Here is a 7705-nt window from a genome sequence, read left to right as displayed (position 1 = left end):
GAATGGAGGTCAATCGAGAGATTGGGGCAGGATAGGTAGACTTGAGAATTGTCAGCATAGAGATGGTAATTAAATCTATGGGAGCTGATGAGATCACCCAGTGAAGTGGTATAAAAAGAAAATAGAGGAGTCCAGGATAGAACACCGAGAGACACCTGCCCTTAGAAGATGTGATCTGGAAGAGGATTCAGTAAAGGAGACAGAAAAGTAGTGGTCAGACAGGTGGGAGGAGAACCAGGAGAGATGGTATCCTGAAAACCTAGAGAAAAGATAGTGTCAAGGAGAAGAGCGTAATCAACAGTGTAAAATGCTGAAGAGACACCAAGGTGGGCTGAGGACTGAGAAAAGGCCATTGGATTTGGCAGCTATAAGATCATTAGTAACTTCGGAAGGGGCAGTTTCAGTGAAACAATAAAGTTAGAAGACAGATTGTATGGTGTTAAGAGGGTAAGAGGGGAGAAAGTGGAGACTCCTATTGTAGATGGCCTTTGTGAGGAGTTTAGCTAAAAAACAGTGGAAGAGAAATAGGTGATAGTATGATAGCAGCAATGAAAGAATCAAGTGAGGATTGTTTTCAGGATGGGGTAGAGATGGGCATAGGCAATGCACTGACAGAAAAGGAGAGTCTGAAAATTAGTGAGAGACATGTATAATTGATATTACATTTCTTGCCTTCTCTATGGGTATGGGAGGGGCAGGAGGAAGAGAATTCAGAACTAAAAAAATTAAATGAATGTTAAAAATACATAATAAATTTATTTTATAAAAAAGAAAGTGAGAGACTGTGGATGACAAAAAAGGAAGTCTGTTGGAGGAGACAGGATGAAATGGAATCACTTGAACAGGTAGAGGAATTAACCTTGGTAAAGAATAAGGTCACTTAGTCATGTGAAACAGAGAAAAAGAAGGAAAAAGTAGAAGAAAGCATATGTGTGAGAGACGGGGAAAGGGGAAAAAAGAGGCTCATGGTCTCAATATTTTCTGTAAAATAGGAGGCAATGTTCTCAGCTGAGAGTGAAAGGGGAGGGGGAGCCATGAGAGGTTTGAGGAGGGATGAAAAGATTTGGAAGAACCTTTATGGAAAGTGACATAGTAAGTTGATAAGGGGGTATAGTAGGATTGCCTAGCAGTTGTGAGAGCCCAATTGAGATAATGTATCAAAATTTGTAGTGGATCCAATCAGAACAGTTAAATTATTTTCTCCACTTTTATTCAGCAGCAATTGTTTTTCTTTACAGTATTATTTTACTTATATATAAATTGTTCTCTTGGTCCTACTCACTCTGCTTCACTCTGTATCAGTTCATACTACCTAGAATTTTCTGAGATCATCTCTTTAGACACTTCTTTCTAGGTTTGTGTTTTTTGTTTGTTTGCTTGTTTTTTTTACTCATTTAAATTTCAAAGTTTCTACTCCTCTCTGGTCTTTTTTTTGTTAGAAATGGCTGAAAGTTCTGTATGTTATTAAATATTCTTTTTTCTCTTCTAAGATTATATTTAGTTTTATAGGATAAATTATTCTTAGTTGTAAAGAATATGGTAACTTTTTGAAATATTGTATTCCAAGACCTCTTCTTGTTTATAGTAGAAGATGGGTTTGGGTTTTTTGTTTGTTTGTTTGTTTGTTTGTTTGTTTTATGATACTGGCTGAGATCCCTTGGTAACTGAAGTGCTTATTTTTAAGGATGACTGCAATTTTTTTTCTTTGACCTGAGACCTCTGGATTTTGGGTCTGATGATCTTTTTGAGGTTCTTTTCATGAGATGAATCAATGGGCTCTTTTTATCTTCCCTTATCTACCCTTTTGCCTAATAGAACTGAAACATTTTCGTTTTTGACTTCTTGAAATTTAATGTATAGGTTGTTAAAAAATAATTGTGGATTTCAGAGAATCCAGTGATTCTTAAATTATCTCTTCATGACATATTTTCTAGTCAGTTATTTTTTATATCAGTTATCTTACATCTCTTTTCCCCCTAATCTTTTAAATATTTTCTTCTGTTCTTTCTTTCTCTCAGAGTCATTGATTTCTATTTGGTCTATTCTCTTTTTCAGGATGTTCATTAATAGGGTAAGATTTTCTAATTCCTTTTCCAATTGATTTATTCTCTTTCCCCCAGAGTTTTTGTTACATTTTTTAAATTGCCTGCTTTGTTTCATTTACATATTGATATAATCCTTGGGGAAAATCATTTGACCCCCCCCACCCTTATAGCCATTGCTTATAGTTGTTACAGACTTATTCTTTCCCTTTTTTGTGGGGAGGGGGGGAATCTCTAGATCTACAGATCTACAACAACTTTTATATTAATAGTTGAATTCTTTGATTCTCTCATCCACCTAGCTTTAGTTTCTAAATTGAGAATTTGTAGCAGGCCCAGGATGTGCCTCCTTCTGGGCTTTCAGGTGTGGTAGTAGGTCCTACTTGGTCTCATCCTGGGTCTCCTAGGTTTCTATGCTGACCATCACCTGTTAAGCCCTCCTGGGTCTTTGAAGTTCAGAACATTTTATTTTCAGAATCTGTTTTATGGCATCTGTAATGGCAATGGGAATTTGAAGACGTTCCCTGCTTTGAAAATAAACTCAGTCCCCCAATAGGCTGAATGTAATCACACGGAACCTGTGTGGGAGGAGTTTGCTGAAGGGTGGAGCAGAGCCCACCAGAAGCTGGGAGTCAGAGCTAGACTAGATGGTTGGGAGAAGAGCATGCTTTCCAGGGAGACAGATAGACTTGTGAGTAAATATTGGTCTTATGTTGGTTTGTGAGAAGGTTAAAGGATGCTGGGGCTCTCTGTGCTACTGTGGCTTATTAACTTCTTTGCTAGTATGATGGAATTGGCTTACTGGTTTTGGAATTTGGTTTTCTAGTATCTGAATAAATGTTTTGCTTCTGTCTTCTATATGGAAAGTCTGTTACATTTTGTGATTGAGCACCATTCAGGCATATTTATAGTGATTGTGGGCACTGTGAATATTGCATTGGCACCACAGCATCTAAGGAAAGAATGTTAGATAACTTGGCATTCCTAGTGCTTTAGGTGTCCAGTCTGAGGACTATGGTGCCACTTTGGTTACTGGCACTCCCTATGACTTCCAAGGGAGCCCACTCTGGGACTTTCTGACCTCCTTGGAGATTTCTTGGGGACCCTCAACTCTTGCTGCCTCCTGGCACAGAGACTTACAGGCTACTCTTGTCTCTAGCCAGTTGCTATTTGTGCTGACTAGAATTGTTTGCCTGTACTAGTTAGTACAGTTATCCCTTCCACATCATGGGGGTTAAGGGCACAGCACTGCCCCACACCCTGCATCTGGAAACTCCATGTAAAATTTTTTGGCCTTCCTTTCAAACCAGAGAAGAAGTCTGAATTTTGTCATTTCTTTCATGATGTATTTATAGTTAGAGCACCTTATTGTAAAATTTGGGTTGATTTTATATAATACTGTATGTATATATTATGCATTTCTGAGTTTCTAAATTTTTTCTGTGTTGTCTGCTGGCCTTTGCATGTCATATGCAGCTTTCGCAAAACTCCCCCAAAATTCCAATTTAATTTCTTATGCCAACCTATGATATATCAAAATCACAATGGGGAAAGTTGCAATGTAGAAGGGATATCTGTACTGGTTGTGCTGGCAATCATCTTATGTATTGTCCATAGACTTCTGACTAAATCACTGTTCAGTTCTGAGAAAGAAAAAATTCCTTACTGTAGTTTCTCATCATAATTATTGATTGCTACTTATTTTGGTATGTGTTTCACATTTTTACTGGAGCAGGTCCATGGGCATGGGACAGCCTGCTTCCACTGGGGCAGCCACCTGTAGCGGCAAGCACCCCAAGCGTCCTCAGGGTTGCTTCTACCACAGGTTCTTGGATCTGCTTTGTTAAAGGAAAGCAACTCAAAATGGGTTAACAAGCTTACTTTAATCAGTCAGACATATATCGTTTACCTTGTTCAGGAGAAAAGGTCAGCACCCCGAACCTCAAAGCATACAGGCAGAATTATCAAGACAGAAACATCAAGTAGACAGATTTCCAAACTGTCCAACCATTACATCCATACCCAGTCAACATCTGGGTTTCCACATCTGTTTTTTTCAAAGCTGGGGGGGCCCTGGACAATGGCTTCCCAGAATACAGATCAAATCACAGAACACTTCTCAAAGTGAGCCCCCAAAACAAAACTACACATCAGGGCTTATATAGCCTTCTCCTGGCTCAGAGAATGTAACAACCTTCTGGACCCACTGGCCAATCAAGAAGTATCTACTGAAAAACAAGCCTCCCACCCCAGGCTTCAGGTGCACTTTAGCCTAGGGGCAGGGAAGATCTTTAAAATTTACATTCCCATTACACCACCTTGGCCAGAAGTTTTCTCCTTTCTCTTTAAAAGTTTTGCTATTGACCCACCATCTCTATGGTGAAAACTCTGCTTTATTTTTCTAGTAGTGGTGATGGGTTTGTGCCCAGGCTCCCTCTATCCCACTTTAGTCCATAAATAAACCCACAGATAAAATTCCAAATCTTTAAAAATGACAAACTAGGGGAGGCTAGGTGGTGCAGTGGATAGAGCACCAACTCTGGAGTCAGAAAGACCTGAGCTCAAATCCAGCCTCAGACACTTAACACAAAAACTAGCCTTGTGACCAAGTAACTTAACCCGACTGCCCTCAAAAAATAAAAAACAAAAAACAAAAATTAAAATGACAAACTAAAGAGTGAGTATTGGCCTCTTGGCATAGTGGCTATTGAGTCAATATCCAAGCCAAAAGGACCTCGTTTCAAATCCTAGTTCTTACATGTACTGGTTGTGTGATCCAGGTCAAGTCCCTTAACCTCTCAGGGCTCTAGACAACTCCCTAAGACTTTATGTTTCAGAGAAGGTACCAAACTGCATTTGTAAAGGGAGTTTCCTGACTTAAGAGCTTCCTATACCAATGAAATCATAGGTCCAGACTCTATGGCTAAAACCATTGACATTAGAAAGGTTTCACCAAGATTCCTTGTCAGTGTTATAAGGGCTTATTTGCATCCTTTTCACAGGGAATTGAGAGCTCTCCCCATGATTTTCATATCCTCAGTACTTAAATGTAAAACTCTGCCCAAAGGATATACCACATAAGATCAAAGTATCATAACTTTAGAGAGGGAAGGGATTTTCGATGTCATCAAGGCCCACTGAATTATTTTCATTGTATTTATATGGTGTTTTAAGGTTTGAAAAGCATTTTTATAAAAGTTGTCTCATTCAATCCTCATAAAAATCCTGGGTGGTATGTGGTATTATTGTCCCCATTTTACAGACAAGGAACTGGGCTGAGAGAGGTTAAGAGATTTGTTCATGATCACACAGATAGTATCTAAGTATGAATTTGGACTTAGGGCCTTTTGACTACAGATTCTGTTTTGGGAGGGAAATCATGAGCTGCTGGTGAGACCAAGAGCAACTTCATGTAGATGGTGGTGATTAATCCATGTCTTTAAGGAAGTCAAGGATTGTCTGAAGCAGAGGAAAAAGGGAGTGGACTCCAGGAACAGCTTGTGCTAAGGTGGGGAGGTGTAAGTTGAGGTGTCCTGTGGGAGGAAAAGAGCGTGGCTGGACCACAGAGTACAGGAAGGGAAGACCAGAAGGATAGATTGGGGCCAAGTTTTGGAGGGTGATAAAAGCCAAACAGAAGAATTCACAGTTTATTGTAGAAGAAATAAGGAATTTATTGTGTAGGCTCTGATCTAACCTTAGGGAATATCATTTTAGTAGCTGAGTGGAAGATTGAATGGAAAAGAGAGACTTGAAGTAAAGATACCAATTAGGTCATTGCAATAGTCTAGGTGAGAGATGATGAGGGCCTTAACTAAGATGGTGGCTGTGTAAATAGAGAGAATGGAATAGATTTGAGAGGTATTATAGAGGTAGATATAGTAAGATTTGGCCACTTATTGAATATGTGGGCTGAGGTATAGTGAATAATCCAGGATGATGCCAATGTTACAAACCTGTGAGTTGGGAGGAATTGTGGAGTGCACAATAAAGATGGGGGAGATTTGGGGATGTTTGAAGGCATGAGGGAAGAAATAAGTCAATATGTAGATGTTAAAGATTAAAGAGACAGGAGATGACTGAATAGGCAATCTGTTGAAGAAGATGGGAAGACAGGAGAGGAAGGGATCAAAGACATATGTAGAAGAGTTAACCTTAGCAGGAAAGGCCACCTCATTATCAGACACTAGAGGAAAGGAAGAAAAAGCAGGGAATGAAGATAAAGAGTTTGGAGATAAAGGGAAGGAGAAAAGAAGGAAGTCGTGGCAAATGGCTTCAGTTTTCTCACTTTCCAGCAATAACTTGTACTTGAGAAGTCATACAAAAGACATCAAGGGTGTGTTTGATCAGAAAAGTATACGGGTGGTGAGGAATCAGAGGTAGAAAGCCCAGGCTTCCCGCTGGCATCCATGAGACATTCAAAGAACCATATGTACTGGGCGGGTCTTGTATGGAGATTTACAGAAAAATGAATTTAAGCATCATCCAGGATGAAAGGGCAAAAATGGATGGCATCATAGGCCAGTAAAAGTTTCATAGGATTTCAGAGTTGGAAGGGTCTTTAACGCCCACCTGGTCCAATTTGTACCTGAACAAGGATCCCAACTGCAGCATCCTTCCTACCTAAGTGTTCACCCAGCCTTTGCATATAGACTTACAGTGACAGGGAACCCACTAACCTCCAAAGTCATCCCATTTTACTTTAAGAGTTCACTAATTGTTAGGCAGCTAAGTGTCTCAGTGGACAGAATGCCAAGACTGAAGTCAGGAAAAATAATCAAATCTTACCTCAGACACTTAGTAGTTGTGAGACCGTGGGCAAGCCACTTAATCCTGTTTGCCTCAGTTTCCTCATCTGTAAAATGAGTTGGAGAAGGAAATGGCAAATCACTCCTATCTTTGCCAAGAAAATCCCACAAGGGATCACAAGGAGTCAGATTCAACTGAAATAACAATTGTTAAGAAGTGTTTCCTTTGATCAACTGTAAATCTGCTTCTTTTGCAACTTCTGCCCATTGTTCCTAGTTCCACCTTTTGGGGCCAAACAGAATAAATCTAATCTCTCTTCCACATAATAGCCATTCGAAGGCTGCTATTATGTTCCCCCTGAGTCTTTCTTCTCCAGGTTAAACATACTCAGGCCCTTTAGTTTATTGTCACACAGCACGAAGGTCAGGCCCTGGTTGATCTCCTTTGAATGCTCTGAAGCTTATCCCTGCCCTTCCTCAAATGTAGTGCTTAGAACCACACACAATACTCCAGACATACCATCCACATCATCCCCTGAAGAAAGGCTCAAAGCCAAGGTTGAAACAAGGTACCTTCTGGCATGGCGAAAACATTTATTAATCTGGCCACTAGAGGTCAGTATTTTCCAAGATAAAAGCAGGCAGTCCCTTAGTACTATGGTAACACTATTTTTACCTGCCTTAGGATCAGAGCCAGATTCTCTCCACCTTTTAGGCTTTTTTTTTTAAAACCATAGCCCTGGAAGGCTTTACAAGATTGGGAAATGTAGCATTCCACTTTTCTTCCATTTTACTTTTTACTGGCTACTTGGTTCATTTTATTTGGTGCATCTGTCTCTATTCTTCCCCTCTACACACACACACACACACACACACACACACACACACACACACACACACACACACACACACACACAC

This window comes from Petaurus breviceps, unplaced genomic scaffold (genome assembly GCF_028583685.1).
Source record: "Petaurus breviceps papuanus isolate PSGF00001 unplaced genomic scaffold, PetGlider_PUasm1.0 91133, whole genome shotgun sequence".
Classification (NCBI taxonomy): domain Eukaryota; kingdom Metazoa; phylum Chordata; class Mammalia; order Diprotodontia; family Petauridae; genus Petaurus; species Petaurus breviceps.
Note: the sequence above shows the minus strand (reverse complement) of the source record.